This window comes from Leptinotarsa decemlineata, unplaced genomic scaffold (assembly GCF_025532065.1).
Source record: "Leptinotarsa decemlineata unplaced genomic scaffold, Ldec_3_MD MMD2_tig00026299_RagTag_RagTag, whole genome shotgun sequence".
Classification (NCBI taxonomy): Eukaryota; Metazoa; Arthropoda; class Insecta; order Coleoptera; family Chrysomelidae; genus Leptinotarsa; species Leptinotarsa decemlineata.
In genome coordinates this window covers 11,272,309-11,297,536 of record NW_027412676.1, presented here as the reverse complement: position 1 = coordinate 11,297,536, position 25,228 = coordinate 11,272,309, and the positions used below count along the sequence as shown (strand labels likewise).

Here is a 25,228-nt window from a genome sequence, read left to right as displayed (position 1 = left end):
GCTTGAACCAGCGACCAACACGGCGGTCGATTTGAGTGAGTGAACAAAGCACCCACGTTGAACCGAACGGCTACCGTCCGAAATGCGGCGCATAACTCAAGATAATACTCCTTGTTGACCATAGTATCATATGGCAAGCATTTCTAATGCACCGCGCCACGGAAATCCAAGACCTTAACATTACTTGACCTGTTTTTTTTTGTATTGGCTCACCTGGGCTCCTCCATTAGGAAGATTCGACTTTGTTTTCGATATCATAGCCACATACACATGATTCATCACCAATTATGACCCTTTTAAGCAAATCTCAGATGTCGTTGACTTTATTCAATGGGTTCAACTTTCTCGACCTGAGCTATGGGATTATTTTTCTTTGTAACGAAGTAACTATTTTCCCCAGTGGTACGTCAGGTAGAAACAGCTTTTTATTTTGTATTTATATCATTGCTCCGTTATTTATTCGACCCCGACTGAATGAATACCTTCCTAGATCAAATTGCCACTCTATCGCGATAGAAACTCCAGGTCGCCAATGCGATTTGCCGCTCTATAGCGATAGGAAACTGTACTATGCCGGGTCGCCAATGAGATTTGAAAATCATACGTTATTTGTTAATACATACGTACCACCGATGGAGGGCACAACTCTCCGATCACCGGACACCGCCATAAAACTTTATTTCAAATAATCTCGAGAGCATCTACCAAGACAGGTCAGTTGAGTTTTAGTCTCAGTTCTAGTTCCAGCTCCGCTCGAGTCCGAGCCACGATAAATAAAGGCAAACCGGCAAAAAAAAGTAAGTGAATAAAAAGTAGTGTTCTTAAGTTCGTTTGATATTTCGACAAATAACTGACTGTTTTGTATTATAGGCCGTGTGAAAACACCCTTGATACCGAGTTGTCAATTGTAGTGATATTGTTGATTATTTTATTTTGAAGAAGGTCGTGTGCTGAACACCATTCAGGATTCGAACCCAGGACGGCAATTAAAGCCTGCCGTACTGACTACAGTTGATTTAGTCAATACCATAGAGACCCCTGGTGTACTACCTTCTTCACTGACGCTGCCCGGAGCACGTGGAGCACACCACGTCGAAAGCTGGCGTCCGAGGCAACCCGTGACCTGAACTCGGCGTCAAAGTGACCTGTAACGCGTAAAGAGCGTTACATCTTGGTTAAAATTCGGCAATGTCGGAACGAACCCTGCTGCCACACGCTTCATGTCCAAATCTCCAAAACAAATTGCATGGCATGAACCAACCGATATGCCGACATCCTCAGCAACTTCTCCAATAGTGATTTGACGATTCTCCATAACAATTTTCTTTACTTTCGCGGGCGTCGTCATTCTCATTTTCTCGACCCTCTGTGAAAAGCTTGAACCACTTTTAAAACTTCTTCTGGTTCAGACTATAATCACCGTATGTCACTGTCAACATTCCAAATGTTTTTTGAGTACCTGATTTCATGTTTCACACAAAATTTAACGTAAATTCTTTGATCCATTTTTTCGATAGCAGAAAATCGCCGAACAAGCGAAACACTTCCAACTCTAATGCCTCTCACCAACAAAAATGAACGTACTGAACAGCTGAAACTGTAGACATCACCCTCCCGATATAAAATAAATAAAAAATGGCTAATCGAATGTACGTAGCCGCGAAATTCTAATATTCACCTTATTTTTTTTAACAGACCCTGGACATTTTCTTCGATGGCGTATATCCTCTACATTGTATTGGAAATTCCAATCATTCGAATCCACTTATTCGAATCCACTTATTCGATGAAAGATTTGAAAGATTAGAATATCCAATTTTTTTTGTCAATTTCATTGAGATATGAATCCACAATCATCAGAGTTTGGACTTCAACCATAGACTTTGAAAACGAATTGTCCCCAGGTGTGACATCTGTCATCTAATAAATGCCATCTGTCAAAATTTCAACAATAAATTTGTTTTTGTCAATAGTTGAAAATGAACAACTTTTCATGGAGAATATAAAAAGTTGAAAACAGTGATTATGTTCTAACTTCCACTGTGAATCGAAAGACATTTCAGAAATAGAAGTCAAACTGTATTATATTTACGTCAAATGTGCACCTTGAATAGCAACAGAAAAAAATTTACTGATCAAAAGCAATTAATGATATGGAAGAGCGAAAAACAAAAACAAACATCTTGCGATTTTTTTCTCAAGCTAGGTTAATGCCAAACTACGTTTGTACCTTTGAAAATTTTTTTAAATTTCAAATTTTATATAATATGAGAGTAAGAGCAATACCCCGGAAATAGCAATTTCCGATACAGGAAAGATAGTAGTTGAAGAAAGTAGAAACTGAATCTGAATTTTTTGCAAATCGGTGGTTTGGCAAAATCATACAGTATCACTATTTTTTACAAGATGAGATATTAGGTATTTTTCAGAAAGTACTCTAGTAAATTAGTAAGTCGAAAATTTGAATTATCCATGATGAATGATTGAAAAATTTTCACAAAATTTTTTTATCCCTATACGCGTTTCGCTAACGGGTCAGTCCATTCATAATTTAAAAATTTAAAGGTAATTTTAACACCTGAGAATCCACCAATTATGGAAAAGGACCTTCGCCAAATATACAGTGTATTTCTTTAATTCCTCCCTCCCTTTTATTTTTTGAACGGGTCAACTCAAAAAATTGAAATTTGGGATAATGAAATTGATGCATGAATACTTTATTTCGAAGTGAAATTGACAGATGAAACTTTCAAGATGGTGACTGGGCGCCATCTAGGAAAATAATAAATTAAATTGTGACACATCATTTCGAAGCTCCTGACGAATACTTCACAACCCTAAAATATGAAGTCAATATCTTCACCTACTACAAAATGGCGAAACATTTAATAATTTCAACACAGACAAACACATTAATATCGATATTCCTAGGAATATTTCTTTTTATTTACCATAACCCGATGAATTTTGTTGAGTTTTTTTTTGTTTATAAAAACGACAAAAAATGTCAGTACAGTACAATGAATATCATCGTTCAGTTAGAATATTCTCATTGAGTTTTCGGTTTCACTAGTAAAACGGTACCACGTCAACAATCTCTAAAATAGTCAATTCCGTCCATTGGAAGAAAAAATTGAAGCGATTTTTATTTACGGTGCGACGCATAACTTTCACGAGACCGAAAGGATTTTCAATGAACGTTTTCTGAATCGTCCTATCTGTAGAAAATATTTGAGGGAACTTGTATTTCAAATTCACAACTACCGGTAGTGTACATAACAAAAAGCATCCAGTTCATCCGCCCGTTCCGGAAGAATAGCAAGTGCAAATAATTTGTGAGATGGTAGTAAATCCTTCTACTGTGTGGAGACTTTTGAAGAGGAATAGGTATCATCCATACAAAATTAAAATGGTACACCAATTAACTGAAGATGACCCTCATCGAAAAACAGAATTCTGCGAAATCATGACGGAAACCATTGCAAGGTATCCTACCTATCAACACAATATTTGTTTTAGTGACGAATGTATATTTTTTTAAACAGCAATGTTCACAGACAAAATTGCCGTTATTGGAGTGGCATCAACCCTCACGTTTTCCGGGAAACACATACCCAATATCCAGAAAAAAATAACGTTCCATCAAGTTTGAGCACACATCAAACAAGTAAGAAACTATTTGGATACTGCTTTTCCCGGTCGTTGGATTGGCCGTCGAAGTTCTACAGAATGGCCAGCCTTTTCGCCAGATTTGATATCATTGGATTTTTTTATTGGGCTATTTGAAGCAAAAGGTGTACGAAACTGAACCTGTTTCAATATTGGATATACGGCAGAGATTAATAAATATTTGTAGTGATATTGACGTTACTGTGTTCGAAAATGTTCGACGTGAAATATCGGATGGGCTGTTGATATGTCAAGAAGTTCAAAACAACCATTTGGAGCATCTTCTGAACTGACCTCAAGCTCATTATCTCATATTATGTAGTAGTTGCCATTTTGTAGTAGTTGAAGATATTGACATAGATTCTACGTTTGTGAAGCATCTGTTAGAAGCTTTGAAAATATGTGTCACAAATCCCCTTTTTCCTTTTAACTTTTGTTTTTCAGATGGCACCGCCATCTTGAAAGTTTCATCTGTCAATTTTACTTTAAAATAAAGTATTCATGCCTTTATTTCACTATCCCAAATTTTAATTTTTTGAGTTGACCCGTTCAAAAGATGAAACCGGGGGGTTATTGGAGTAAAGCACTGTACAGCTACTATACTAAGTCATGGCCGCTAAGAGAAATCATATCTGCGTAAAGTTTGGGTCGGTTTACTTGAAACTTTGCAATTTAAATGTTTACGGCTCGAATAATCTAACAGACTGATAACAGTTGTCTATACATCTACTGCACATCTTGAGGGAGGGACTCTTGTCAACGACCATGACTCATTCCGGAGCTGTATTAGCTGTAATATTTGGTTTTTGTGCATGGTAAGAGTTTCATCAATAGGTTTGAAAACGAAAATTGAAAATATCAAAATAAGGTCAGAAAGTGAATCAAAAATTCAATTATGCACTCAAAAAAAAATGTAAATACTGAAATACACCAAAAACAAAAGAAACACTTTTTTATCGAGAAAATTTTGTGAAAATTTCTGCTATTTTTATCCAGAAGTTAACTAACAAAACATATTTATCAATACGTAAAATAAAATGTTTGTCAATAGCTGTAAATTGTGAGGTTTATCTTTAGGTTGACATAAGGATCTGAATACTGATACGATGTGGTACAATGATTGTTTCAACATTGGTTCATCATTCAAATTTCAAAACCCAACAAACAAGGAAAGTTATTCAGAAACGAATAAACTGCAAAAGATACAGCTTGATTTTTCAGTTTTTCTTGAAATAGTTTGATGATTAATGGAAGTGAGTTGTATTCTACGAGACGAAATTCTAATACAATTATTCCTTAGAACACTAAAGTTTGCAGGCGGAAAAACTGAATCACATATTTTCCTTCGTAGAATAAAACTATCATTACTTCTGTTACTATTACTTACAGTAAAGCTCCAAACCCCATTGCTCGGGACACATATCGTTAAAAACTATGTCATCTGTGAGCTGCATGTAGCTTTTTTGCTCTACATTCATTGTTATTCTCAACGAATGCCTCAGGCATTTTCAATACTTGTTTGTCTTGGTTTGAAATCCATGGCTCGTTTGTTTGAGGATTTGTGTTTCACGAAATAGTTCAGATAAAGCAATATATACTTCGTAATCCAAGTACGATTTCACATTGAAAGAGTATGAATATTTGTGATAGTTGTGACCAACACATTCGAAGAGGGTCAGAATAAAATGAGTTTGTGCAAAGTAGAGAAGCTGCGACAAAAAACATTTTTGCATTCTCCACAAAATGAATTTACTCATATATATTCAGAAAATATTTGCAAAAAGTGGATACTCAAAATATTTCGAAAGTACCTATTCAAAATGAAAGTGAACCATTAGAGCAAAATCCCACTACGGTCAGATCTTCGCTATTTTATGAAAGCTGAAAGTTATTCTGTGCATGTCCCCTATACAGGTAAAAACAACGAATTATTCCGCGATTTCAAGAATTCCAAGAATTGCATTCACCGGATACCCTGCGAGTGCGGAGAATCATACATGGGTGAAACTAAAAGGCCATTGAAAGTTCCCATTGACGAGAACAAGAAACACATACAGCGAGGAGAAAAGAGTAAATCAGAAATAGCAAAGCTTATTTGGAGCATCAACATAACATCAAGTGGGCTCAAGTTGAAATCATCCACAAGGAGGAATACTGGTTTAGGAGAAAATCAAACAAGCCGTATATATGTTGTCCAACAACGCATTCAGCCAAGCTATCGTAGAAATACGCAATATATGGAAACCTCTAATCAAGCGGAACACGATTAACTCCCGCCAAACTGTCAGCTCCCGCTTAAACCGATGAAGCGGAGAGAGGAAAGAGGGGATAGGTGAAAGCACTCGAATGACCTATAAATAGTCAAATCTCGGAGGAATAAGTCCAGTTATCACCCGAAGACGATTGTGGATACTAACAATCGAAACGTAGTGAAGTAACTTTCGAATCTTTCAATTCTCAATTTCCATTTTTTGTTAATAATTTTTTGAATTTTCATCTCGTGTTAATGTTTCTATTTTTTTATTTTTTTGGTTGTTTCTTGCATTTTACTTCATTGTAATTTCAGTTTTTTTGCTTAAAAGAATTTTTCTTTTTCATCTAATCTTTTAAATTTTTTACAGATTCTTTCAGGGATTTCAAATCAATTTATATCATACTAGCTTTCACCTGTGGCTTCGCTGTCATTTATGTCATTAAATTAAATAAGTGTCAGTATAATAGAAATGAATTAATTTGGGAACTATATGACGTTGAAGTAGCTAGATTTTGAATTTTTTTCGATAAACAATAAACAACAACATAAAACTATTTTCAATAAAAAGTATTCTATGTTACTTCTAATACCTCCAAGAACATGTGTACAAAATTTCATAATGATCAGTTGAGTAGTTTTCGCGTGAAACCCTAACAAACAATTATTATGACAATAATTTGTGATAATAATTACATACCTGACTGAGTTTTGAACAAATCACTAATATAACTTTGTAGTTGATCCCTTCAAACTACTTGAACTGGTATTTGTCATCATTCAATACCCAGCCATTATTGTCTAGTTGATTTTTTGTCTGGTTGGATTTTTAGATGAGCATTATTCGAAATGGTACATATTGCTGCCATAGCTTGCTTTCGCAAAGTTGTAGATTGCTAACGTCAACGTTTCGTAACTTCTTTCGGTCGGAAGCTTCGTTTTCATCTTAGACAACATCAGTTACATTATTGACATTGTAAACATTGTATAAAAATCTCTAAATAATGTTGTTGACCAAATTTTTCAATAAATTCGCTGTTGCTGAAGTTCTTGAAAACTTTCTGGTATTCTAGATATTTTTTTCAATGTCTTGTATAGTTTTAGTGTTCCTCTCCTGAACAACGCACGATTAAAATCACTATCTGTGATGCCATGAAATCCAGGTGAGCTCTGACAAATTGAGAGCCCCAACTCTGCATGTATTTTCGTTAGGTCCACATATCTTGAATTATTGCCAGTACCCGTAAGCATCCGAACAACCGAATCAATTCTAAGGAGATGCATGTTACCATGCATTATAGCCGGAATATCGGTGTTAGCACTTCTTATTTCTGTACTTCTTATTATTACATTCATGTCTGCTTTGTGAGTTGGGCATGAGAACTCTTCATCAACCCTTAAGTCTACTTTGTTATTGCCTATGCAAAGTATTTCACTCGCACCCGCTTGAACAGCTATTACCTCGCACTTGCACCTACAGCGGACTTCCAATGTGTCTGACAAGATGTAAAAACCATTTTCGTAATGCCATACTGTTATTTTGATTTAACGGTATTCAGATGACAATTGAAAAGTTAATGTTAACAGCTTCCGTCCGAAAAGATTCTTTAACGGTCGGCGGCCATATACAAATTTTTATATTCTTTTTGATATCGCTCTTGAGTAGTTATTTTCGGCAGTAAATCAAACAGTCGCTGCACAGGATTCTCTCAATATTTCTAAAGAATTTCTTCAATTTTATCCATGGCCGGATAAAATTGAAGAAACTCACAAACACAAAAATTGACGTTATTTATAGTATTGTTGTAATATTGTTAAACTGTTTCTTGACAACACGATGTTGAGATGTTTCTGTAGAGTTATGAGGTACGTGGTTTGATCTTTTCTCGAAACCAAATGTTATCTTTCAGCGGGTATACGAAAAGTTGTGAACGACACACCGCCGATACGCAAATAATCCTTTAATATTCGGTAATGTTACAGTATTGAATCTCACCAGTTATTCGCTACATATTGACCTTATAACGCTAAGAACTATAAAAGTGTCCCACTACTGCGGTAACTTGGGCAAGTACCTGGTACCTGCCCTGGTAACTAACAACCCAGTCTCTATAGTCGCTGGTCATTCTTACCTGTAGAGGGGACATGCACCCCCATGCCCCCTCTCGGGTTGAGTGTCCTGACTTGAGATCTTCCCCACACGGTTACTGTGTGCAGAACGTCCATTTACCCCCGTTCCTCCGAAGCAGTCCTCAACTTACTGATGGGCACTTCAGCAAGACTGACATCTGACCTACTGCAGTCGAAAGCCAGCCTTTAGGTGCTTCAACTTTTGAATTTAGTGGGGACATGCACAGGAAAACTTTCAGCTTTTATAAAATAACGTAGTTCTGGTCATCCGTTTCAAAACATCAAGATGAGTAAGTCAGGAGTCACTCAAAGAAAAAGCTGAACCATAGAATATAGTCCACAAGGTATGAAATGACTGAACACATTTCAGATCACTTCAAAATCTGCTGAAAACTAATAATCATGACCCTGAATGGCATTCAAATCATCCCTCTTCTGAAACTCCATCAGGATTTGTGCTACATTACACTATTGCAGTGAGAATTTCACTAAAAAGATTACTTTTTCCAGATGTAACAAACTCACCAAATGAGAATAATAGTTTTTGCAACATGAAATACCCTTCAAACAGATATATGATGTATTATCAACGGAGAGTAATGATACAGTTGAAACTTGTGATGCACTGTTTGGAACATTTGATGTAGTAATGAATATTACTGGAGTTTTATCTCGACACGCGTTTCGATCAACAAGTAACCATCTTCAAGAGGAAGATTGAACAGTTCATTCTTCCTCTTGAAGATGATCATTTGGTGATCGGAACATCTATCGATGTGTTGAAATAACGGTTTGGTGTTGGGATAAAACTCCAATAATATTCAATACAGTTCAAAAAAGATAACGATATCAATTTGGCTCTTATTTAAAGCAATCAGAATTTAATTTCATTGACGTTTTTTTGGTCAAATTTGACACAGTTGGAAACATTATAGAACCTCCAAGTAACTTCCTTTTCCAAATATCCTCTACATCCGTCTAGAGACATTTTCCCGTCGTTGGCTTTTGTATGCTATTTTTGAAACCACAAACTGGGGTTCATTATCGATACCTTCGACGCTCTGAAAAAGTCATTTCAAGTTTATGGTCTATGAATTTTATGGTTAATCTATATCGATAGATATAGGATATACGAAGCGAGTGACTTACCGATAATAGGAAAATCTTGATATATTACATATTCGATAATAAATGGCGTAATGGCAGAAAAATCCTGGTGAAATGGTTATGAGAAGTGAGAAAACTTTGTTATCACAAGTCTCTAACAGCTGATTGTATAACAAAAATCTCAGTAAAAATTACACAAGTAATAAAATACAATTCACACCATCGACTCTCCAAGAACAAAATCAGACACTATTGATGAATTTTTCTTTTCAAAAATATGGAGGAGATCATCCGTTTTTGAATATTTCCTCACATTCATTCAACACGTTATTGTCACTGAAAGGAAAGATGAGGTATACAGTGAAGCCTGGAAGGAAGGAAACTTGTGATGACTGAAACAAAACGTATGAAAAAAAGTACGTTGATCAAATTGAGGGAGGTGTTTCAAATAATGCATGGGACATATTCAATTCATCAAACTAGAAAAGGTTGATGTCTCCCAACGTGTTTCGTAGAAAAAATGAAATTTTTTGAAGTTTTCGAGACCACTAGATGATATTGGACTTCTGACCCCCGATAATTCTACAGAACTTCCACTGTGAAAATAAAAAGTCACTCATTCATATTCAGGGTGCTTTCTGGTAAGTCTGGACTACATTGGAATAATTGAGTGCAGCGGCATCTCAGTAGGCACCACAGCCAACAATATTGAGAAAAAAACAACGCCACTTTTTTTTTGTAGTTTTGAGCTACTAAAAATACAACTTTTTCTTCATATCAATCTTCGTTTTTGAGAAGAATAAATCACGTCTAAGATATGATAACATAAAATGAAAACCAAAAGAAAACAATGAACAATTTCAACCTTAGCAAAATATCCAACTTCTGATAAATTACACGATTGCAACCGATTTGTCATTGATTGTCTGACATGTTCAGATATACCCTTATGACACTGCAATTGTAAATTATCTAGTACGGGAGTTTTATAAACAAGATCTTCCACATGATCCAGCAAAAATTGGTGCTGGAAATGAATTTCTCTAATAACGTGGGAATTTTCTTCGGCCCAAAACTGTTTATTATGAAGGTTAATAATAGCATATCGTGAAAAATTTGCTTCTTCCGTAAATAAAATATTTGGTCGAAAATTATTATTGTGTGCCGTCGTATAAATCAACCACTTGCAGAACATTAATCTTGGGAGAAAATCTCGAGGTAGTAGAGCGTTGAACCGCTGTATGTGATATGGGTACAGAATGATTCTTTTTAGAACTGTCCATAGGGTTTTTGGGATGACTTTCAGCTGCAGTGCAATCTTCTTGATAATATTTAAAGGATCTTGTTCTATCGCATCAAGGATAGTTTCTTCTAGTTCAGGCTTTGTTACAGTTTCTGGTCTTTCACTACCTGCATTTTCATTGAAACTTCCAGTTTCACATAATCTTGCATGTAGCTTTCTAAATATTTTAGCACATGAAATTACTCGGTTAAGAAATCTGTTCTGGTAAATTCTCCGTGCTTCTTCAGCATTTCTATTTGCTAATACATAAATAAAATGCATGTCTGCCATTTCAGCGTTAGTAAAACTATTCAAGCAGGTGTTAATGATATGCAAATTGGCTTCATTTTTTTTTCTCGAAAAAGAAGCTAGATATGAAGAAAACAGAAGCAATATAAAAGTTATATTTCAGTTGATTAATCCAGAAAAAAAATCTACAACAAGTCACTGGTGTACTTTTTTCTCAATATTGTTGGATGTGGTGTCCACTGAGACTACACTGGACCTGATAATTTCAATCAAGTTAGGACTAAATGAGCGTCTTATCACTTTAAATAACTGTAGCAAATTTCAACCAAATCGGTGTAAGAATATTTATATTTTATAAATACCGTTCTTTCAACTTCAACGCTCTGTATCTCAGAAACGAAGCCACTCTGGACATACGTTCATGTGAACTTTTATTCTCAATACGACCAAAAGAATCACCCTCTGAAATTTCTTACAATAGTTAGGAAACACCCTGTATAAATTGAATTGTTTTCAGATTCGGTATAATCATCTTCTAATGTTGAAAACAGTGTATATTTTCAGTACTTCACTGAAAATACACAAATCGATATGGTCATCGTGTGGGAATACACATCTGGGCTCAATACCTTACCGGACTTTTCGGCCCTCTTCTTGTTGGTGAGCGTTTTAAAATTACTGTAATTCTTAGATGAGGTTAAATTATTTGTATTTGTGGGGTAGGAAATGACTCCTACCTTGGGTTATAGAAAAAAATTGGTCGATTCTGTAGCCACCACGAAATGAGAACATGCTGAAATCCATTTGTTTCCAAACATCAAGGGTTCAACACTTGATTTCAGGTGGAATGTTACTTGAAATTACTCTCATTAAGAGTAATATTCTAATTATGTTATCTCTAGGATGGATTTCTTTTCTTGCATAGAAATTCAGTTACATCAATTGCTACTGGTAGCATGAAAACATTTTGGAAATGGTCGATCAATTCTTGGTGAAAATCTTCATTGGAGCTGTTGAACTAATGACGTTCACGGTTATGATACAAAAATAAAACAGAACTTCTTTTCATTCATCTAATCTATCTGTATCTGTAGAGTAGGGCGGGTGAGTGTAGGCCCACAGCACTTAGGCCGCATGTGACCCATTATACGTTCTCCCGAGGAGTTGTCCTCCTAGATAATCATCCATCTTGTCATTTTCAGAAAGGTGGATAGGTCACTAGGAGACATCTCCTTTATATCGGCAGGTGTAGGCCAAGACTCGCCGAATACACACTCTCTTATTGACGTTAACTCCGAACACTCACATAATACATGCCTGACCGTTTCAACTTCATGTCCACACATCCTGCATAGAGGTGTGTTCACTAGCCCCATTATATAAAGGTGTTTCCTTAGTTGACAGTGGCCAGTCAGAAATACCATTGTTATTGCTTTTCCTGGTCATCGCCAGAATTTTCTTCAGCGCCAGCTTCCCAGGGTTACCCTTGGGAAGACTGTATTATTTGATTTCATCCTATCTCTTTAGGGATTGAGCATGAGTATGACGTTTGGCTGGTTTCGCAATTGTCGAAGTCATCATACAGTAAGTGTCACTGGGTCCTTAAATTCTTAGTCCAGCCGCTTCGTTGGCTGAAGTGTCGGCAATGTGATTACCTTTACTCCTGTCGTGCCCTTTAACCCACTTCAGGATAACGTTATAATCTACCGAGGCTTTGGCTAAATCTTGGTGGCACTCTAGTACTAGTCCTGAGATAACACGTTGTCTGTTCAACGCTAATAAGGCTTGTCTACTATCAGCGTAGATTTTTATGTTTTTGCCAGAAATTCCTTTTCTGGTTAATACTTTTGTGGCGATTGAGATACCAGCCAGTTCTGTTTGAACCACGCTGATATTTTTCTCATTCCCCACACAATCTTTAGGCTCAGTGATCTGGAGTAAACTCCACATCCTGAGCTTTCTCTGGTTTTTGAGCCGTCTGTATTAATGCATATCGAATTTGTAGCATCTGACCCTGTCTTGTGTTTTATTTGTATTTTGTAGGGTATATTATTAAACACAAACCTGGGTTCAATTGCATCACTTGCTACCTCCAGCAGAGGTAGCACAGTAAGCGCTTCTCGCCATAGACTTAGCCTCAATTGAGCCATTCCTACTTTGAGGTTTACACCATCCGTGCGCAATTGTAACATGGCCATTAACGCAACCTCGTTAACGTATGGGTACAGGTAGAGGTAATTAATTCCATTGCCGTGGTTGGTGTTATTCTCACGACTCCTATGATTCAGGTGACCACCCGGGGTGAAATACCCATGTGCGTCTATGAATTGAATCATAAAATGCAACATAAGTGCCGATTGTTTTTAAATATTGTTATTCATCAGATTCTGATGATAATCAAGTTTCAAGTCTGAGCTGGTGTCAATCTGATGTGTTATGTAATCTGAAACAAATTTTATCGCAGATTCACACAATTGAGATTCGAAAATCTAGTGTATTTCACTGCTCCATAACTCCACAAGAAGTTTGAAAGTCAAACTAGAAAGAACTAACGTTGTAGAAACATACCTGATTAGCTATACCCTAATAATTGGAACAAACTACTGACAATCCATCATGTGAAATCATAAACTTTCAGAGATGGATGTGCAATGCTCCACCTCAAAAAAACGGATAGAGAAAAAGAAGGAGAATACAGCTCACAACGGTTATATTTTCGCCTTGAAATGTAACCTCGATGTAGATCTTTCTTCTGGGCAATTAGCAGCACAAGACTTTGTAACAGTTGATATCAGCTTCCTCTTGTAATAATTCATGAAAAAAATATTTCTCAGACTCCCGAATATTTCTCAGAGTCAGTTGTTCTATACCTAGCCTAGCGAACAGTCAGCTTAACATTCTCATGTTAAGCTCATAATTAACTTTTTTTCAAGAAAAGACCAGAACCTGATGACGAATAAGGTTAGTGAATCAAAATTTGTTAGAATCAATGTAGTTACTCAAACAAAATTTTTCATGATATTGTTCAACTGGTGAATTCTGGCAAACAAGAATAGTTTCTATAACTACTCGAACAAATACCAGGGATAATCAACTATTCATGTAGAAAAAGCCTTTCCAGGATGACCTGGAGTTTTGTTACCATATTTTTGGGAAGAAATAAAACAGTAATGAAACAGTGAAAAATGACAGCAAATCCATCCAGCAGCTGGACTACGCTCAAAATATTCGAGTAGATCATCTACAGCCTCTTTTCGAAGTTTTTCGATGACTGGCTAATGTTTGTATCAAACCTTTTTCTGAAAGAAAAATTCGATAACTAGTGACAGCTCCATATCGTAAACAAAGTAAGAGAAAGAATAATCTGTGAGATATAATTCGAATATAATTGGATATAATTTGATGTTCATTGTGGTGTTAGCCGAAGGAGTATTTGTTGTTTCACGACATGCATTTCCCAGAACTTACTGTGTGAGTACGTTGAGACAGATGAATGTTTCGGGGTTCTTCTTCCAAATATTCATTTTCCTCGATACAATCTTCACACTTGATTAAGTTTTTGTTCGAAAATTGGAACATGAGATGTTTTCCCCGCTTGGGGCTTCATTCACGAGATGGAGCTGTTACTAGTAAACAATCTTTCACTTAGACGAAGGTTTCTTGCATACAGTCGAGCCACGTTGATGTCAATTGTATTCCAGGTACACTGTTGTTTGGGTAGGATCTTTCCTGCACTGGTGAGAGGTAATATTTCAAAACCAGTCAGTAGGTGATCAAATTGATTGATATCAGCGTGATCCTAATGTAAGATGAACGAGAAACATCTCTGGGTCTAGCATATGTCTATCATAGTGATGAATTCTTCAGTACTAAAGTTTGCAGAGGTAGCTACTCAGTGAGTGTACATGTTTTCCCGATTTTTCAATTGCAATCATTTTTGGAACTCAATTAAAGTACGATGAAACCAATAATTTTTTCAATACTAAAGTTTCGGCATCCATGAACAGTGATTATCATGTTCCTTTTCATAACTTTACTCTAATTTCCAATTTCCAATTTATTCATTCAGTTAACATTCAATTAAATATTCAGTTGAATAATTATATTATTTGAATAACTATTTTATGTGCTATTCTGAATTTATTAAAAAGTCGAGAATTACACCTAAACATAGAATATGCTTGTATTGTGCCTATTCTCCCAATTTAAATGAATCCTTATGAGTATAGAAAACAGAACAGAAAGTTTTCATATTATAGGTTATATAATATATTGGAGAGAGAAGGTAAATACAATGGACCAAAGAAAGGAGTGAGAGCGGGTATTTCATGAATGAATACTCCTTGGAATTTTCGTAAGTTATAAATTTGTGTCAGATTTGTACTAGAGGATTCAAAAGATAGGTATTGTTGAATATTGTTGCATTTTCAGCGATCTATGATTTCGATTTTTTTTCAAATTGGGAAGAGTATTGATATTTTTCAGAGGTGCTGGTAGCAAATGTCTGAGTGTGAGTCTTGTGAAGCAATGGTAGTTGCATTTTATCAGTTAATATACTTACTTTGGATTTACGTTGATCATATTTTTCATTGTTTGAAAAAATCCATATCAGACTTTGAAAAGTATATAAGGATCTGATGTTTAGTAATTTGGTATCACTATATAGAGACTCACTTGCATGGAATCTGTATTTCTTGAATATTATTTTTATTAAAGTGTTTTGCACTGTTTTCATGAAAGTCATTGCACTATTAAATGTTCTACCACAAGCTATTATACAATACCGTATTAGCGACCGAATATGTATAACACATTCTCAAATTCTTCCTATCTAGAATATCTCGTAGGTTATAGAAGGTGTAAATAAACTTTCTCAGTCTTTTTGTGACTCAACTTATGTGTTCATCCCACCTGAAATGCTGGTCTAGCATAACACCCAAGTATTTGATAGTTGAAGTATTTTCTATTATAACACATGTACATGGTGAGTCGCATCTCAAATTTTTTATTTTCAGTTTTCTTCTGTGTGGCTGATTAGTGTTTTGCAGAGAAAATGTCATAAATTTATAGACATCTTCCCATGATTCTCCTGTGTATACAATAGCTGTGGCATCAGCATAGCAGATGAGGTGACCACAGAAGTTGGTTATTTTTGTGATACTGTTTATGTCAGTAAGAAAGAGAACTGGTCCAAGAACAGTTCCTTGAGGAACGCCAATAGTAACTTCTTGTCGGGTACTCAACTATTTATCAATTTAAACTCTTTGTAATCTATTTGCCGAATAATTCTGCAAGACATCTAGTGTCTTATCTCGCACTTCATATGTATATAATATTTCTATCAGTAAACTATGGGATACGGTGTCAAATGCTTTGGCCAAATCAAGAAATATGGTTAAACACTTCCTCGACTTGTCCAATGCATCGACAGCCTTCTCAACAAGGTCCATAATAGCATTTTCAGTGCATAATTTATTCAGAAAGCCATACTGATGTTTGGTTATGACGGAATGTTTATCAAAGAATGATAATGTAATGCAGTGTTCGAAAATCTTTGCAAAATTGTTAATGACAGATATCGGCCTGTAGTTGTTTAATTGATTTTTTTTACCCGTTTTATAGACTGGTGTTAAGACTGATTCGTTCCATTGTTGAGGCACGGCTCCTGTTTGAAACGATAAATTTATAATATGTACCAAGGGTCCTATGATCTGTATGTGAGTATGTTTTATCTCTCATAAGTTTTCCACACAGTCCGAAAACTGTAAATTAATGGGGCTGGTCCAATAGATTAGATTGTGTCAGTCAAGAGGATGTTTCCAGTTGTAGGTTTTCAAGAATATTCATATATTTCAACTGTAATTCGATATAAGTGAGGAATGGTTGAGATTGAATTTCACCTCTGAAATAACAACTTCAACTGTACCACTATTTTTATTTTGCTGAACTTCAGAACGTCCTATCAATATGGCATTTTCAAATTTATAATAAGGATGGTTGTGAACCAAGAAAACAGAACTGTAGTGTTTTTGCATTCCTTTGTGAATATCAATAGTAACCACTATTTTCCTGATTATTAGCTGCCCCTTCTTAGCAGAGATCTTGTTCGATATCTGATAATTGTAACAGAGTGTCGGACAAAAATAGAGCTGAAATAAAATCTGAAATAAGCCATATGAATTCATAGAGGAGCGCTTAGGTGATGCTTCATACGATCCTTATTAGGATTTCCACTTCAGCACGAAACGGCGGTCACCGTTCAATAAGTTTCAAGGCACGTATAAAATGTAGTTTTGTCGTGCGAAAACGAAAGACGATCGAAATTTGCAATGTTTTATGGGACCGAAAAGGAAACAATTTGATTCTTAGCGTTATGAGATTTGAGTAATTACCTATATCACTTAATACATACAGTGTGCGGCACCGAAACGAAACAGATCGAATATTTTCAAGACTCATTTGTTGAGAATCTAATGCAGAAACAGGTCAATTTCCAGTTTACCGCCAAAAAAGTGAAAATGTCAAAAATTACCATACCTCAGCGATTTCTCAAGAAAGCTCAAAGTGTTCTTAAAAGGTCTGAAAAATATATGTCATGAATTTTCAAATTCTGAGCCCATTTATCAAAAAATGAAAGAGTTTGAATTTTTCAACCTCGAGTTGAATTGAAACTTTTTTGAAATACTATTTGTCAAATATTCTCAAGCGCATCATGACAATGTCTTAAATTATTGTAACTGTCAACTACTGTTCGAATATTTTTCGAAATACCGTTTTCCCATCAAGAAAAATGTGATATGTTAGTTTGACAGAAAAATAGCGTAAGAGCACTCCAACACTTTTTTTGCTGTGCTTCAGCATTGATTCAGGAACAATGGAAAAGTTTCTGAGAAGGGGAGAACAAAATAACGTCTTGTAATATCTGAAGATACAGAAATTGATGTTTTAGCCTACTTTGAGGTGAATCCAAATAATTCCACCAGAGACTTATCTGTTCCACCGTTTTTCATTCATCGGATTCTAAAGAAACATAAGATTTCTCCTTATAACACCAGTGCAAACACTAGAACCTGGTGACTCTTAGAGACGACTGGAGTTTTGTAGGTGGTTTATCAGTAATTGCAGACAAGATCCAAACTTCTCTAGAAATATATGGGGCGATGAGGCTGATTTTTTTCAAATTGTGGGATGTATAATCCGTAATAATAATGTATTAATGTTTGGTGTGGTCTATTCAAAGGCAGAATTATCGGTGCATTTTTCTGCCATGGTTCTTTGAACGGACCTTGTTACAATAATTTATTAACAAGAGTGATGAAAGAGTTTTTCAATGATCTGGATCTGTAGGCTCATCAGATGATCTATTTTCAGCGAGATAGAGCACCAGCACATAATTTGAGTGGCGCAAAAAAAGTTGCCAGACTGTTTTGGAAACAGATGGATTGATACAAATGGTCCTGTTAAGTGGCCTCCTTGTTGACGAGACATGACACCTCTAGATTTTTATTTTTGGGGATTTCTGAAAAATGTGTCGTAAAAAATAAAACATAATAATTTATTAAAACTATAATTGATGCAATTGATAGCCGAATTATGTTTAAAGCAACTCATAGTGTTAATAGAAGGCACAAATATATGTTCAACAAGAAGGCGGAGTTTTTGAATATTTACTCGATATTTTATAGCTCTTCATTAGACAAAACAAAGAAATTGTTTGCACTAGTGAAAGAAATGAATATTTCCACATAAGTCGCTCATTTTCAACTTCAGGAAGAAAGATGATATGAGCATCGTTATTGAAAATGATATTACGAATTTGTAGGATCTATAATAACGAAGTTGGAAAGGGTCCGACTTAATTTGGAACAACCTGTATTCTCAAATTCGGCAAAGTTGGAATAGAACGATAATTTTTCACGTTTGATAAAGTAACTTCATCGTACTACAATCAATATTTTTTTTCTCTCATCAATTCCACGGTTTATTTCTTGTAGATAATACTGTCAATGTTCATAACATGTATTGAAAATTGTTATTGATAAAATGAAATTCAAAAGTTTTGTAGACTCTCACTTTCATGTATCACACTGTATGAATATTAACAATAGTAAGTATGAGCTTTGAAGAAATTTGTATAAACTTTTGATCGTTTTTTCCTGTATTGCCACTTGCTGCTTTCCACTACTTCCACAGTCGTATGTAACTAATGGAAAACTGATAGTGAAACTATGAACCTCAAAATTATTGTCCAATTTATCTATCCACACAACAGCAATGAATAATTGAGGGACAAAATATCGTAGATAGTGCAGCGATTTGTGTCAAATTATTGAGGAAAGATACTAGAGAAACGAAAATAAACACGAAAACTGTTTGCGATTTTACCTAAGTCCATGATATTATCCTTATCCAGTGAACTTTGTGGCTGATATATCAAGGAGTGGTGTGATGCTAATTTGCTATCCTTCAATATCACTAAAACAAACATTTCATCATTAAGATGTGCTCTTGATGATCTGTCATTCGGTGATAATTTAGTGATCAGAAACGAGACTCAATCTAAATTTCTAGGTATTCACATTGACAACAAGCTCAAATTTATTGAGCATATTAAACATCTTAAAAGTAAAATTTGTTCTGGATGTTATGCAGTGATAGTAACTTCAATAAATTTGGGAATCAAAACTGCCAGAACGGTGTATTACGGTCTCGTTGAATCCCACCTACGTTATGGAATACCGTTTTGGGGACTATGCAATTCATCAGCACTTCTGTCTGTATTAGTACTGCAGAGACGGGCTATCAGGTATATGTGAAAATTAAACCTCGTGATTCATGCAGACACAAATTCGCTGAACAAAAGATTTTAACAGTGATTGCTTTGTTTATTTTGTAAACGGTTTGCCTCATTTCCAAAAATATGTCCCTATTTGAAGCTTCATGCCATTCTTATAGCACCCGTTCTACCGCGTTGAAATTGCCAATTCCTTTAACAAATTTAGTCAGGAATTCTATTTATTACAATGGGGTCAAGATGTTTAATCACTTGCCGTCAGATATAAGACAGGCAAATTTGACCAACAAAATTTTTAAAATAAGAGTAAAAACATTTCTGGCTGATAGACTCTATTATAATTTGCAAGATTTCTATAATGATAAATTTACGTGACAAAATGTGCATATTTGAATTCAGGTTATACAAGATTTTTGTTTATATTCTTGTTTGGATATAAATGTTTGTTTGTCTGGTTCAATGGATGTGTTTATTTATGTTATATTATATATAAGTATATATATATATATATATATATATATATATATATATATATATATATATATATATATAAGTCTATTATATGTGTTGATAATAGTTTTAAACAAGTCTGTACACAACCATGTTAAGACAAAATTTCGATATTGAACTATAGTGTATGTTCTAACTTTACTTTTTTGTAGGTGTTTTTATATTCACATTTTATATTTCTATAATTACATTTGTATGTACTTTTCACAAGCTTTGTCCACAACATTTATTCTTAATGACAATAAAGTATTTTATTATTATCATTATCATTATGATAAACCCGCATCCAAGTCACCGGGGTGAACCAATTAATTCAATTGATGGTAAAACCAACGAAATTTTTCTGATAGTTGCAGATGGGTTTCTTAATGACAGATGTTACCTTGTGAATTTAAATTCATTCATTTACAGTCCTGAAAAATCTATAAACGTTGATAAACAAACATGTAGTGAATTATGAATTGCTAGGGAAATGAAACTATAAGAAATAATAAATTGATAGATGTAGCCGTTACTATGTGGAGAATTGAAAGTTTCTCTATTTTCACCACTTTTATTTGTAACTGACGTTACTGCAGTTTCGTCCTATAAGAACATTTTCAAACTTAAACATTACATCATAATGTACATACATTCAATGTATGAGACGAAATTGCAGTAACGTTACTTACAAATAAAAGTGTTAAAAAACATAGAAAGTGTCAATTTCCTTTTTTCTTTGAAGAAAATAAATGTGTAGTATATAAAAATCAATGTGACACCATTATGAACCACTCACATGACTTTTGATTATAATGAGATAAGAATGAACGGCTGATATAAAACTTTGATTCATTATATAACTGTAATATTTACATTTTCATTAACATTTGACCCGGAAAGTTGAGATAAATATAGATGAATTGAAATAAACCCTACTCATTTCATTGCAATAAGAGCAGTGTGATAATTTTTGACGATTCTTCCATTGTCCATGAATACTTTATTATCCGAAAATTGATTTTGAAAATACTTTTGAAGCACTAAAAGACATATACCCCAAAAATTTAATAAAAATGGTAATTGTTTTTATGCTGAAGTGTAGAACTACAATATTTCTATATGTACACTGACGAGAAAGTTGTCTAGATGTAGAAACAGTTATGAAATTATTGTAGCAAAATATCATCGATAATAAATACCTGAATATTGAATATATATCCTGAAACCTGGATGAGTTATGTGAAAACAATATAGGTACCAATATAAAAATTTGCGAATTTTGCCACATTGTTGTGATATTTGTGATGCACTGTTTGGAACCTTTGGTGTAGTAATGAATATTACTGAAGTTTAATCCGAACACCAAACCGTTATTTTCAACACCTCGACACGTGTTTTGATCACCGAGTGGTCATCTTGTGATCCTGTTATTTTCCGAAAACGTTAGTTAGTCCATTTGTATTGATAGCAGTATTTCCACCGTATATTATCAAACCCATGCTACTGCTTACACTGAAATATTAGACCTCGTTAATCTCTAACTCGCACAACTTTTGACTTCTGGAGGTTTTCGTTCGTAAGGGTTCACGAAACTGAAGGTTTCAAAACAAATTCAAAGTCAATTTTTGATACGAATTACTTATATCTTACGCCTGGTTTCCTGATAATTTTTCTTTCAACTCTGAAAGGAGGTACTTCAGAAGTGAAGAAATCGAAACGCTTTAATTTTTTTGATTTTTTGCTGTTTTAGTTATAGTTATAGTAAAATGAGTGACAAAAAATGGGAAAATGTTCTCCCTGTTTGGCCAATATACAGTTTTGAGCAAGAGTCACAAGTCAGCATATATGTATGTATTTTTTTTTTCAAAGAATTAAAGAGCATAGAAGTAGTTTTGTAAATAGAAAGACCAATTCCACATTCGCAAATCACCTTTCAACAAAAGGACATGAGTACAGTCATGAATACATGTTACATTTAGAAGAGAAATGAAACTCAATCTTCTAGAATGTTGATGAATCAATAGATTCAAGAATTTAAGTGATTTATTGAATAACCAATTAGAGTTGAATAAGACCCCGTCACTAAATATTTTTCCAAATGTGGAAAGTGGTACATAGGTTCAGGTAATTTAATTCATTACAACCTCAGGTACACATTAAACATTGAATGGCCAGGTAAAATGCAGTTACTTGAAATATACTTCAAATTGTAAAATTTGGTATATGAAGCATTGAATATGTAGAATATAGATAGTAAAGACATGCCGGAAGAAGAAGAAGGCATTGTGTGACGAAACACGTGTTTCGTTTTTGTAAAACTGTTTTATGAAAATATCACAATAAAGGGTTTTTGAATACATAAACGTAAATTTGGGTTTTGTTTTCTGACTAACTCCTGGATTGTGTCTGCCTTGAAACCGTTATTCTATTCTATCTGCATAATTGTTTTAATTTCCCTATCTAGATTGTCCTTATGTGCAGTAAAGGAAGGGAAATTAATTTGTTTGAAGCATTGAAAATACACGAATTGAATAGAAATACCAATAGCCCAATAAACCAATACCCTCAATGATCGACTAGAATTATGTAGCTCTATCCTTTTGAATTTGTAAATTTTGACAACTAGTATGAAATCCATTGGTAGCTGGAAAAATGCACAAGTAGGTTTTGGGGATCGATAGTTGGTATTCTTGATATGTTATAGAAGATAAATAGTTATTGTTTTAGTATTTGTATTGATATTTCAGGTAACACTTGTTATTTGGTACAAAACGTATCAGTTTACTTGAGAATTGTTCAACAAACCGAAACCGGTCATAACAATTGAAAAACCCAGTAGAAATCAGACAAAAATTGTGTATACAAACTTTTTTTTTTAAGAATGCTGACAATATGAAATATCTGCTTCTATGACGATGGTGCTATCGCCGGTCAGATTGTTCTCTTACAGATACTTGCCAGGTCCCTCAATATAAGAGAGTTGTGAATAATCAATATTCCGATCGATTTTGGAATTCAAACATGATTGAAGATTAAGTATTTGAAACATTTTGCTTACCCGAATTAAGACCAGTTGTTGGGTTCATTGTGACACAGGGTTCATATTTGACATATTCTTTCAATCATAGTTGTAGGAGTTCAGTAAATATGTTAATTATTTTCCAAACTTGGTGAATATAATGTAAAGTTAATATTTATTGAACTAACCTCGAAAAAGATAACGATCTATGACATCTCTTATGGGAACTCTAACTTAAAATATTTATTAAAAAACTATGTCTATGCATGTAATAATATAGCTCGAATCAAAGGAGCTTACATTCAAAAGTCGCAAATGATATGCAGGTTGAAAAATAAGCTCATATTTGGTATGTGTTGAACGATATTTTTTTGACTCCACCTTTGTTAAAGTCCAAAAAGCGTTAGGAATTTCAAGACATTTTTAATGGCAAATAGGTACTAATAATAATAATTTGATAATATATTGGAGTTCACCGGATTTATAATTTCAGTTCTCAAAGCACGTGTGAATCTTAAATATTCGTGAATATCAAAATTAGAGCTGTGAACTTTGAATTTTCAATTAACAGCTGTTGACAAAAGCGTACTTACCTAATACCTAGATTAGTTCCTGATATTTAGCACATGTCAACAATCGTCGAATCACTGTTTGATCTCCAATTAACATGTTCGTCACGTCTTCTGTATCCACATTAGATTCACAAAGGAAGGTCGGAGAGGAAATATTTATTAGCATATACACACAAAAAACAAATATTATGGGACACTATCGGGTGCAATAGAACTTCGTAGATATCGACAAATTGTCCGTCTCTTCGCTGAAGCGTGCAAAGTTTAATCGAGTACTAAAAGTTTGAGACTACTTGAAATTCGCGAAACAGACTCCGAGATCATGGCGCGAATTAGATTTTAGCGGAGTTCTCTTTTCCAGGGCCTGAAACAAAAATGCTCTATCTCTGTCCATTTCATTTCCACTTTTGTTCAACTTGCAATGCTTGCAAATTTGTATGTTTGTTTCAAATATTTCAGCTGAAATTAAAAGCAGATATCCCCATCCGAGTGAGCTGAAATTTTGCATAAACGTTAAGTGTATGGGTGCATGGTTAGTCAAGAGACGTAATTTTGAATCCACTATGGCGGACCGCCATATTCGCGGCTCTTCAAAGCATCGGATCTTTGCTTTCTTTAGGTCAAGTGGGCTAAAGTCGACATAACGCAGCTCTGAGGGTGCTTTATCACCGTCAAAGGCAATTCTACGGTATTGACTGATAAAAACGAATGAGTTACCAGTTCGGAATAGAATGTTTTATTTCATATTTCAATCACCAGATGGCGTTATTATAGAGTAAATCAGTAATATTTTGATATCAATGAACATATTCTAACATTGACGAGACATCCGTGTTGCGTTATGCTCCAAGTATATTGTATTCATTGTGTGGAATGGGGAAACCCATATTTATTGTAACTTTTCATTACTCACCCTCAGCCAGACACAAGCTGATAAGTCTGATCTAGTTTTTTCCGACCATCAGAGTAGAACGATATTCATCGTGGAGTTTTCAGGTGAGGATAGAAAGAGAAGGAAAAGAGGAGGAGAAACGGATTAAATATAGTGAATTCTTCTCTCAACTCCGCCGACTTCATTAATACCACCCTGTTGAGAGGGCTGTTTTGATTATTGGAGTCCTTGATGGAAATGTGGCCTATCTACTTTGTATCTCAAGCTCAATGGCTTGCCTCATCGAAGCAAATCTCGGTTAGATCAATGCAGAAGGATGTCATTCTTGACTTATTATATCTACTTAAGGCAAAAGTATTAGTATTAGTAATAATAATATCAATACTATTCGTAGTGTTAATGACTTTACCGTTAACTATATTGTCCAACAGTTACCCATTTATAAGAAGTTTCAGGTGTATCTTACGCGGTTTGGGTTGTTTCTCAATACTTTTAATGATAGTTCACTCATAGCTGTACTGTTAACAATTCTTCCCAGTATTAGACTATCTATGGAATTGAAATAACATTGAAATGGTGAATATCAAAGTCTAGCTCTGTCGTTTACACCCATAGGTGACATTCGTCACTACCTCTCATTCTGTATTTTTCTATCAGGGATGAATGACTTCAGACGCTATATCTTTGGTTTAGTCTAGCAGCAGTTTTTGAATATCTGCTTGCAGACATGTAGACCAGACCGCTAAAAGACTTTTATAAATTCTACCAACT

General features: G+C 34.7%; 1 protein-coding gene across 1 annotated transcript in view; it reads right to left on the bottom strand.

The window, feature by feature from the left end:
• LOC111511253 (Diuretic hormone 44 receptor 2) overlaps nt 1-23,851 on the bottom strand; it is a 329,140-nt gene extending 305,289 nt beyond the window's left edge. Inside the window, exon 1 of the mRNA XM_074180595.1 lies at nt 23,587-23,851. The gene's annotated coding sequence lies outside the window, so the exon portion shown is untranslated. The remainder of the gene's footprint in view (nt 1-23,586) is intronic.
• Nucleotides 23,852-25,228: the final 1,377 nt, after the last annotated feature.